Here is a 12,066-nt window from a genome sequence, read left to right on the forward strand (position 1 = left end):
CCAATCCAGAGCAGTTGGCCACTTTCTTCATTCTCTACTTGCCCTTCTTTTATGAAGGCCAGTCCCAGATGTCTCCTGGGAAGTTCCCAAGGTTGAGACCCTGTGATTATTTTCCTTTTAAATCATTCAGTGTGCTTCACTAATTGGCATGAATTTTTTATGTGCCCATCATGACATTAATATACCTGAAAAATTCAGCAACTGTTTATATCATCTGATACCCAAGCCTTATTTAAATTTTCCTAAATTGCCCTCATTTCTCAAAATTATCTACTAACAATTGGTTTGTTCAAATGAAGATTCAAACAGAAACCTTACATCACATTTAATTGTTATGCCTTTGAAGTCTCTTTTATTCAAAAATAGTCCCTTTCTTTTCCTCCATGTTTTTGATGATTTATTTATTTATTTATGGTTTTGCAGAAATTGGGTCATTTGTCCTGCAGAAAGCCCTACATTGTAAATTTGCGTGATCATCTTTCCCTGAGATAACTTTTTATAGTAACTCTCTATCTTCCTATTATTTTTAAAATGATAATGTTTTTCTTAAGATGTAATTTGATTCAACTTCAGTATTTTTGGTCAGAATACACATAGTGGTGCTGAGTATTTCCTAAAGCACCATTAGCTTTTTAAATCCATGATGAATATTTCTATTAATATAGAAATATAAATATTATATTATAGTAAATATCCTATCTAATAAAAGAGTAATATGCAAATTGACCATCACTCCAACACACATGATGGCTGCCCCCATGTGGACACAAGATGGCCACCACAAGATGGCCAGCAGGGAAGTGCAGTTGGGAGGGACCAGGCCTATAATGGAGGGCAGTTGGGGGCAATCAAGCCTGCAGGGGAGGGCAGTTAGGGGTGACCAGGTCAGCAGAGGAGGGAAGTTGGGGGCGACCGGGCCTGCAGGGAAGGGCATTTAAGGGGGACCCAGGCCTGCAGGGGAGAGCAGTTGCGGGGGACCAGGCCTTCAGGGAAGGGGAGTTAGAGGTGACCAGGCCTGCAGGGGAGGGCAGTTAGGGGCAAACAGGCTGGCAGGGGAGCAGTTAGGCATCAATCAGGCTGGCAGGGGAGTGGTTAGGAGGTGATCAGGCTGGCAGGCAGAAGCAGTTACGGGCAATCAGGAAGGCAGGCAGGTGAGCAGTTGGTAGCCAGCAATCCTGGATTGTGATAGGGATGTCCAACTGCCCATTTAGGGCCAATCCTACCGGGATCGGGATCGGGCCTAACAGGCAGTCAGACATCCCTCGAGGGGTCCCAGATTGGAGAGTGTGCAGGCTGGTCTGAGGGACACCCCCCCATGCACGAATTTTGTGCACTGGGCCTCTAGTATTTTATATATTGCTATGTATAAAATTATATAATTAATATAATATAATGTAATAATTATAAGTATAACATAAAATGATATAAATATTAGTATAATAATATTAAAATCGTAATATTCATTATTAATAAAATTGGGATTGCAAAATGGTGTTTTTAATTTTATCATTCCTTTTGTCTTTTTATCAGACAGTCCATTGAAAAGAATTTTTCCTTATTAAATTCTCCATTACCTTGAAATAAAGTTATAGAGGAAAAGCAGGATAAATAGTTAATATTTTTCTTTATTTGTCAATTTTCAGAATATTGAGTTGGTCCATTGTGGTAAATAATGACTTTTAATTTTTAAAAATCATGCAGCAGTAAAACCGAAAGATCTCTTACCCTTTGAGACAGTGTGGAGGGACCTGGAGAGTATTATGCTAAGCAAAATAAGCCAGTCAGAGAAAGACAAGTGTCCATGATCTTACTCATATGTGGAATCTCATGAACAAAATAAACTGATGAATAAAATAGATCCAGAGACATAGAAGCATGGAAATAGAATGAGGAATCTCAGCAAGAAGGTGGGGGAGGGTGGGTGAGTGGGAAGTAATCAACCAAAGAACTTGTATGCATATATGCCTAACTCATGGACACAGACAATAGGGTAAGTCAAGGCCTGGGGCAGGTGGTGGGGGCAGGTTTGAAGGGGTCAATGGGGGAAAAAGGGAGACATATGTAATACTTTCAACAATAGATATTTTTAAAAAAATCATCATGAACTTATAGGTTCTTAATATTTCATGTGTTATGTATGTTGTGATCATTCTCATATTCTCTATCTCTCTTTCATGAAATATTTCATTTACCCTATCTATGCCCTCTGTCCCTGTGGCATGAGTTCATTAGTCTTTATAACATTCTTGTTTTCTGGCACATGATGGCCAGAGTTTATCTTGTACATTTCCTGCACCAGACAGGGAATCAGCCTTTTCTCTTAGGATCCCTAGTTTCTGTTAATATAAAATGGTATTTAGAAATCATGAGATGTATGCTAGGTGTCCCCAATGCTATAGATTGTCATTGCCACCAGGGCCAGAATGTTATAATATAAAGAAGATATTTACTTTGAAATTTGTGCATTTTAGCAGGCCTCACTACAGACTATTTATTGGCGTTTTGGTCAAGCCTGTTTCTAAATAAACAGCATCCTAGTTTTGGTCACTAAGCCCCAGTATTATCCCCAATCACTGTTTAAATACTTTCAGGAGGACTTACTATCTGCTTGAGAACCACTGAAGAATATGCCCTTTCTTAGCTTCATTTTCATATATATCCTATATAATAAAAGCCTAATATGCTAAGTGTCTGGTCATCCAGTAGGCCATTCAACCAATCAAAGCATAATATGCTAATGATATGCTAAGGCCGCTCAACCGCTCACTATGACGTGCACTGACCACCAGAGGGCAGACAGTTGACCGGTCGACCAGTTGCTATGACATGCACTGACCACCAGGGTGCAGAGGCTCAATGCAAGAGCTGCCCCCTGGTGGTCAGTGCGCTCCCACTGCTCAGCCAGAAGTCGGGCTCACGGGTGGCGAGCACAGCGGCAGTGGCGGGAGCCTCTCCCACCTCTGTGGCAGCACTAAGGATGTCCAACTGATGGCTTAGGTCCTCTCCCCACCAGGAGCGGGCCTAAGCCATCAGTCAGACATCACCTGAGGGCTCCCAGACTGTGAGAGGGAGCAGGCCGGGCTGAGGGACCCCCTCCCCCACTGCCCAAGTGCACGAATTTCATGCACTGGGCCTCTAGTGTATTATAAGTACTCTTTTGGCATTACAGTTGCATTAATATTGAAAAAGAAATGCCCTGAACAGAGAATTTGACCATCTGGAAACTAGATGAATAGACTTATTCATTATAAAATTGGTATGAAATTTAGCCTTATGTGAATTTGTTTGGTATTTGTGCTGATTGAAAGACTATTATGGTCTTTCAATGAGCACAAATATAATGATATACTGATACATTTTCTTTTCTTTTCTAGATATGCAAGACAGACAACTACAATATGGATTTTGGTGAATTTAACAAGGTAATATTACTTTCAAAGACATATTTTCCCTAATGACTCCCCATTTAACTTGCCTTGTACATATTTTTATTCACTTCATTCCTTGTGAAGAGATATTGGTGATGCATAAACATTCCAGAAGGAATAAAAAGAATAACATGGTATTTGGCATTTCCTATTTGCCTATTTTGTAATGGAGAGCTAATTCTACAATTGTTCATTGGATCAATGGCAGATTTCCCTGAGGTTTCAGTTAGCATTCATTTGGCTGCTGGCCAGAAAATCTGAGCTGGCTGGCCTAAATAGTAAAGGGAATTTATTGGGTCACATAACTGACAGTCTAAAATTAAGACAAGCTTCCGACATGATTTAATCCAGATGCATAAACAAAGTTTTTAAGGTCAGATTTTCTGAGTTGCTAGCATTTTTAGGTTGGTTCCATTCGATATTGCAAGATGAATGCAATTGGGCCAAGCTTTACCTCAACAAATCTCAGTTGCAGAGGAAAAGAGACAGAGAGAAATTCCTGGAGGCCACAGAAGTCATGTCTATGCATCTCACTGGCTCTGATTGACTTCCCTACCCATTCTTGAACTAATCACTTTGCCCTAGGGCAGTTGTCGGCAACCGCAGCTCGAGAGCCACATGTGGCTCACGAGCCGCAGTTTGCCGCTCTGTTGACTAATGAGTTTGCTGACCACTGCTCTAGGGGAATGGATAGATGCTGGAAGCTAATAGTAGCTACCCACTTAACTTCCTGGGTCTGATTTTTAAAAGCCTTTAGAATAAAAAAAATAAAGCCTCATGTTTGAAAATAAGTTGTACATGTATACACACACACACACACACACACACACTTTACTTCAATGTCAAAATTAAGGATATTTATGGCCTATAGGGTCAAGGATTTTAATAATAATTTGATATCATTATTAAAAATGGAAAAGAACTACCCTTTCATACTGCAAACAGTGGTTATTGGAAATCTACAAATCTGTAGCATGTATATATTAATATTCATGCTTCACCATGCCATAAAATAAGTTGTAGTCATGCATTAATCCATGGAAGATTTCTTTAGATTGGATACATATATATGTGTGTGTATATATATATTAGAAGCCCGGTGCATGAAAATTCATGCACTGGAGGGGGACCCCAAGCCTGGCCTGCCCCCTCTCACAGTCTGGGAGCCCTCAGGAGCGGGAGGCGACCTGGTAATCAGGGGAAGGTGACTCCCCATCACACCTCTGCTGCTGCCACTGCCGGCAATGCAAGACTCGGCCGGCCCTCGATACCTGAGCCTGGGGGTGGGCCTGGCCTTGCCACGCACCTGCACCCTGGCGGAACTGAGGGGACTGGGCACCGACATCTTGTGGCTGTCGGCACCGCCATCTTTGAGGGTGGGGCAGTCAATTAGCATATTCCCTTTTTATTGGCTGTGGGCACCACCATCTTTGCAATAGCATAAGGGTCAATTAGCATATTCCCTCTTTATTAGATAGGATATATATATTCATTTTTAAAGCAAGTCTTTAAAGAGTATCCACTGAAACCTCTGTTTTTTTCCTTGCACACCACATCAGAATAATTGGATAATAAAGGAACTAGTTTGATGATTTTAAGTAAGCAAACATAAAAAGAAACAATGGCTTTTTACTCTTTGAGTAGTAAATCACAATTAGTGAAAATGGAAAAGTAAAGCCATATAGGACATTGTTATTTGCTTACAAAGGAGCTGAGCATACACCTTGAACTTTATCAGTAAAGGCTTGACTCCCTTGTTCCAACTCAAGGTAACTCTGATGGATCATCCCAGCACTAGAATGTTTTGGGGTTGTCTGGGATTCTGTTGGGATTGCGTTGCAGATTCACTTTCCCTTTGCCCAATCCCAATCCAGTTTTCTTTCCTTCCCTTAATCTTTACATTTTGCAAATTCACCCTTTAATTAATAGGTAGCAACATTTTTGGAAACTTCTCAGCATTTTCTCAAATTTCTCAGCCTTTTCTCAAATATCATGGCAGGAGAGTCAGAAGACTATTATCTTAATATCACTCAGTAAAATCTGAGAGAGAACATGAGGCTGTTTTCCCTCGTGAGAGGATGGTTGGCTGCGGTGTTAGGCTGTGCGGTAAGGTCGGATGGGAATGGGCATGAACCTAACTTCCGGTTCTACCAAGTGCTTCTACATTCTACCAGGATGGCCGACGCTCACTCCTGGAGTAGATAATGCAGTGTCTGGGGTTGTTAGGAGCACCTTCTATTGTAAACTTACACTTTTGGGGGGATTTTAAAAACTAGTCTCCTACAATTCTAAGCAAAGGGCTTTGTACTTAATAGGCTCCTTGATAACATTGGCTAAATGCATCTATGCATGATTATAAGGGAATAATTATATTGATAAATTGTGTTAAAATCAGTGGCAGAATATACTTTCTTCCTTGAAGAATTATCATGTTAATTGAATAAGAAAATAATTTTGTTTAATTCAATTTTTTATCCAGGTCTTAGAAACTCTATTTCCTAGTTTTATAATCTTAGCAAATTTCCGAGTCTACCTGAGTTTCACTATCCGTATCTAGGGAATCAGAAGAAGGATAACATGACCTACCTTATTTGGGTGAGAACTGAATGTGATAAAGCCTGGACAGCGAACAGAACAGTACCCCTCAGAAAGTAAGCATTTTACAAAGGTTACTATTGCTACAATTAGTGTTAAGCCAGGAGCAAAGGGTACTTTCAGGCCAGTGACCCTTCGGATGCCATCCCTCATCCATATGACCCCATCCTTGCTCTCTCCCTGCCCTTGAGTTGGTCCCTGAATGTTCTATCAAGTGTGAGCTTCCTCTCATATGATTGCTCTTGCCCTTTTCCTAAGTATTGCTTTTCTCTGAGAGTGACATATTAAGCTCTTCTCCAAGGGCAGTGTGTTCTCCCCAAAGGACTCAGTCTGCCTTTTATTTTTATGTTCAATAGTGTCATAATGCCATTTTATAATCTGCACCTTTTATAAAAAAAGAATAAAAGGCTTTGTCATAAGAAAAGTGCAGGGTAAGTGATACTCAGCTCAGTGTGCAAAAAGCCTTTGCATTGTCCTAAAGGAATTAAGCTGAATTAGGTTATTGGACGAATGGAGATTCGGGTGCCTTTTCTATGGAGATGGCACAAGCAGAACAGAACAGTGTTGAGATCAGAATTACATGAGTTCAAATTATGGATGGGTTTGGAATGCTTTATAACTGTTTCTTCTTTGCATCTGTGTATCTTTCACAACTTTGTGTATGTGTGTACATGTACTGTGATGTCCATTTACTAGTAAGAGATGAGGAAATAAAGGTTCAATGAACAAGCATCATATTATTACTTCCATGATTACAGCTATACTTTAAAGGGCACATCCTTTATTTGGGATCAGCTGCAATGATTAAATGTGAGCATGGGGTTATTGGGCACCTTTTTACAGTTCTGACAGTATTTTCAACCTTTAATCACTTACATTATTTAATCCTCACTACAACTTCCTAAGGCAAATCCTATTGTTAGTTTTATGATATAGATGAGAAAACTGAAATCCAAAGAAGTTAAGGAATTTGTCTGAGGTCCCACAGTTAGAACCTCTAAGTGATGAAGCCGGTGTTCAAAGCCAGGCGCCCTGACTCAGAACTCTCACTCATGGTTGATAGACTGCCTCCTTCCACAGTCTGTTCCGATCCTCAGCCTCAAAGCAAGGTTGCTTACCGACGTCACTCCACATTTTAAGAAGCAACGTTAGGAATAAGGAAAGAAAAGAAAAGAAAAAAGACAACACATATGACAGCTGGCAATATAAAATGGGAAAGCGGTCTCAGGTGGAAGGGGAAAGACCTCTTTGCCGGTAGAACACAGGCACCATAAGGGCAGGCGTTGTCTCTGGGTTGTTCCCTGTTTGTCCCTAGCTTTAGGAAGTGCCTGGCACATTGTGTCTCCTCAGTGAGTAAATGAATGAAGGTGGGTAGCATGTGTCCCTGCTGAGCAGGTCCCTACAAGCTGGGGAGTATTTCTGGGACATTTCCCTCGAAACACTGCCACTACAGGTGAAAGTACAACTGCAGAAGTGTTGACTGGTGTGTCTAGAGGTGCAGAGGAAATGACTGGAGCCAGTCCTTCCCCACACTCAAGAAGCTGGAAGCCCAAAGTCCGCTTTAAATTCACAGAACTTGCTTTGTATTTGGGCCACACTCTCCTGAGTGTGGTTGGTAAATCTGAAGTCTCCTAATTTTTTACCTTTGTATCTCCAGTTTTTAAACTTTTTTCCTATTTATTTCCGATGGCTTTTGTACTTCAAAGAATATTACCCCACCCCCCAAAAAAAACAACGTACCTTCCTCAGAGTCTTCTCAGAAGTTTTTGTCACTAGATTTTATTTTATTATATTTTTAAAATATATTTTATTGATATTTTACAGAGAGGAAGAGAGAGGGATAGAGAGTTAGAAACACCGATGAGAGAGAAACATCGATCAGCTGCCTCCTGCACATCTCCCACTGGGGATGTGCCCGCAACTAAGGTACATGCCCTGGACCGGAATCGAACCTGGGACCTTTCAGTCTGCAGGCTGACGCTCTATCCACTGAGCCAAACCAGTTTCGGCGTCACTAGATTTTATACTTTACTTTTTATGATGTATTTCTAAATCTCCTCGAGCCCATTGGCAGATATTTTCATCCAGGTGGAGTAATAGCTGGTGTACTATTAGGCCCTGGGGCATCGGAAATTTTCTGTAGCTTTGGCACTTGAATGACAAGACTTGGCTAGACTCCCAAGTTGTCTAACTGTAGACGTTGCTCCTCTGTCCTCAGCGTGATTAATAAAACAGAAAATAAGTCTAATGTGAACATAATTTATAGTTTGTATGTAAACATTTTTTCTTTCTGCCTGAATTCTTGAAGGATTAAATACTTTTTTTTCCTTGGAATTCAGTATCTGCACTAAAATACATTTCTGGATAGTTCTCTTTACATTCATTCTTTTGTCCATCATTCTGGACTCATTTAATCTGAAGATTTAAGCCTTCAGCTTAGGAAAATGCTTCTTGTTATTTATCTAATTATGGTTTTGCTTTTTTTCTGTTTGCTCTCTCACTTTTGGTAGATTTCCTGGTCTATTCTCCACTAACATTGTATTCATCCTAGTATATTTTTAACATGTTGTTAAAGAACTAAACTGATCTTCTAAATCAGGGTTGGCAAACTATGGCCTATGACCTTTTTTGGTAAGGCCCATGAGCTAAAAATGGTTTTTACATTTTGAAAGGATTGCTAAGAGATGATAATGATGATGAAAAGAAGCAACAGAAACTGCATATGGAATCCACAGTCTAAAATACATATAGGGTCTTAAATAATGTGTACACACTTTATCAGTTGATAACTCACTTAAGTTTCACTCCTTTTAAGGTTTAACTGATTTAAAATAGTGGGTAAAGCCAGACTAAGCTTTGAATAAAGAAAATTTATCCTAAAGTGCCACTAGACTATTTTTAACGGGGATACATAAAAGATAAAGTTTATGGTACAAAACCAGCAGCAGTCAACAAATTGAGGGCATACAAATACCGAGTGAAATGATTCTTAATGTTTGTGATTCCATTGCTTCACGCTATCAGCAGTGCCTGGACTGGAATCGTCATTAGTTTGAAAACAGGCATTGACCCCCCAAAATTATTCATTTTTGTATATTCTTTTACATTTTGAAAATGAGCTGTATGTTAATAAACACTGACTTTATAATCATTCAAAGTGTGTATACATTTTTGGGACACCCCATATTTACTATCTGATTCTTTGTAGACAGTGTTTGATGATTCCTGTTTCTAAATCAAATATTAGTTTTGCTGTAGTAACATTCTGTTCTTTACTTTCTGTTCTTTACTGCCTCAGTTAATTTTTTTAATTAGTTTCCCTATTTTTGTTCATCTGAAAAAAAATATTTCCTGGTCTTCTTATAGATTCAATAATTTTATTTTTTCTGGATACAGCCCTTCTTTCACTGGCAATATAAAATGGGGAACCGATTTCAAGTAGAAAAAAATTATTTTAGAATATGAGCTCATGAGGGTGAGGATTTATGTCTATGTTTTTCCTGCATTATCCCTAGTGTTAGAAAGTGGGAATTAGCAGGTTGGCTACGACAAAGGTATTTTTTTTGGCATGAAAATATACTTTGTTGAAGTTTGTATATGTGTGTCCATATTTATGACTGCAGTTCCTAAAGTAGTTGAAGTAATTCTCTTTTTGCCAGTTCACCTACTACTCCAGATGGAAAATGGGGATGCCTGTGATCCATCAGAAATTTTTCTGTTCAAGGCTAAGAATGGAAAGAGCTACCAGAGAGGCTTTTTCCTCTTACTCTCTCCTACCATTTAAGGTGGGGGAAGTGTCATTTCAAACACTCTCTAACTGACCTGGCTGCATTTTTATGAGTCTGCACTACCAAATCCTATGGTTTACCTTGTGGGCTGGCCACATTAGTTGGAGGAAGGGCAGTGAAGGCCACAGCCTGCTGTATGTATCTGGGTACTGAGATAGCTTCTGAAATTCTTCAAATTGTTCAATTTGCTAACCTTCCAAGGGTCCCAGCACCATCCTTCTGTCTTGGCTCATGCCAGTTTTAGACTAGTAGTTCCCAGGACCCTGTGGGAAAGTCCTGTTCACTTACTACCTATGTGGTCCCTTCCTCACATCCTTTACTTCTGTTGGTTTGCCAGCTGGTTATTGCTTTTCATGACCTGATCTTACCTTTACTGTATCTTAAAGAAATCCTTTAAACTTTTTGTCTTAATGACAAAAATACTCCCTGTTTATTAGCACCAATAACATTTTTACATATAATTTTCATTTTGGATCCGTCAAATAACTTTTGGGAGGGAAGAGAATTATTAGTTGATTGTCCTTAAACAGCTCTCTTTAAACATATGTACTTCAGTGCATTTCTACAGAGTTAATTCTTTTAGCCTTCAGACCACCTTGTGAACTAGAAAACCTTTTTTTTAATCTTCACATTCCTTATAAAGAAAACAAGCTTCCGAGAGATAAAGTGATAGGCTCAGGGTCACATGACTGGTGAGTGGTCTCAGCTTCCAGGCTTCCATTCTCACACTCTGTCCTCCACTCAGATTGTTTGCGGAGGTGGAACAGGTCCACCCACCGGTGTGATTACAAGTGATGCTAGCAGTGTCCCTTACCTAAAGCATCAATCACAGCACCTTCCCTTCCATCATTATTGTGAATCTATTGGGTAAGAGAGTCCAGTCCTTAGAATTCAGTGAGAACATTAATTCTGTCTACCATAACCAATTTAAGAAAATTGATCCAGACTACGTTGGGGTGTACACCTTCTGATCTGTTGGTATCTCACTTTCATCTGTTTGATCCCCTTACAGCTCAATGCATCTTATTTCTTCAACTTGGTTTAAAAGGCATGTGATTTGTATCCATCAGCCCAGCAGTGACAAGAGGGCAAAATCCATCATTTGGTTTTACTTGGTCTTCCCACGCAGGCTGCCAAAAGCCTCCCAAAGCCACTGAAATTGATGGTGACAATTTTCTACATTCTTCATTTGCAGTTTACACTGTGACTCTCTTCAACTTCGATCTCTCTAGGGACTAAATCCAGCCTGTTTCCTGTTAGATGTTGCAGTTATAACCTATTTTATCTTTTGAAGTTGCATCTTAAAGGAGCCTTTTTTCCCCCCCAAACACCTGTGAATCAGCCAAACTACTCACAGGTAGTAAGTCTTCCTTTTTAGGTTCTGTGGCCTTTCACTGTTCTCTTAAACTGACCAGGAAGAATATATTATAACTTGGTGGTGTCAAATGCTTCCAGTATTTCTGTTTTGATTTGATCGTGTCCCTATTTTGTTGGGTTTTATTTTATAATGCCTTGTACTTCCAATAAAGTGCTATATATGTATACTTAATTCTGGGCCAACTCCATTGTCTTGGACTGGTTATGTTGAGAGCATGTCTGATGGCAAGACATTAAATAGCACCTTCATGGTTAATGGGAGTTGATTGAGCACAAAGAGAGGAAGCAGAAATGCTTGAACAATAGGCACTAAAGGCAATTTTAGCCATGCAGTATCAACACAGACTGTTATTGTCCATGGCGCTAGGCAGAAGTGGGCAAACTTTTTGACTCGAGGGCCACAATGGGTTCTTAAACTGGACCGGAGGGCCGGAACAAAAGCATGGATGGAGTGTTTGTGTGAACTAATATAAATTCAAAGTAAAGGAGCGGAAGGGAGAGCAAGAGAACCCTCCGCTCTTTCGGCTCCGCGGGCCCGGATAGAACAGCTGAACGGGCCGGATCTGGCCCGCGGGCCGTAGTTTGCCCACGGCTGCGCTAGAGACAGATAGGGCTGTTCATTTTCAACAAAAGCCTCACACTATTCATGAAGCAGAGAAAGAGAACTCCAAAAAGACATAAGTTGCTTAGTCTGGTTAAAACTATCAACCAGGATTATGTCCTTAGTGTGAGAAGCCCTCAGTTCACTTAATGCAATAGCTACATGGAATCGGACTTTTCTTACCTATGCACATTGAATTGACCTTGAAGTTCTATGGCTGAATATGGAAACTATTTTCAAATCTGCTATTGTTTTTGCCAAAGGTGTTGGTTACTTT

The sequence above is a fragment of the Plecotus auritus genome (assembly GCF_963455305.1).
Source record: "Plecotus auritus genome assembly, chromosome: 8".
NCBI classification, from domain to species: domain Eukaryota; kingdom Metazoa; phylum Chordata; class Mammalia; order Chiroptera; family Vespertilionidae; genus Plecotus; species Plecotus auritus.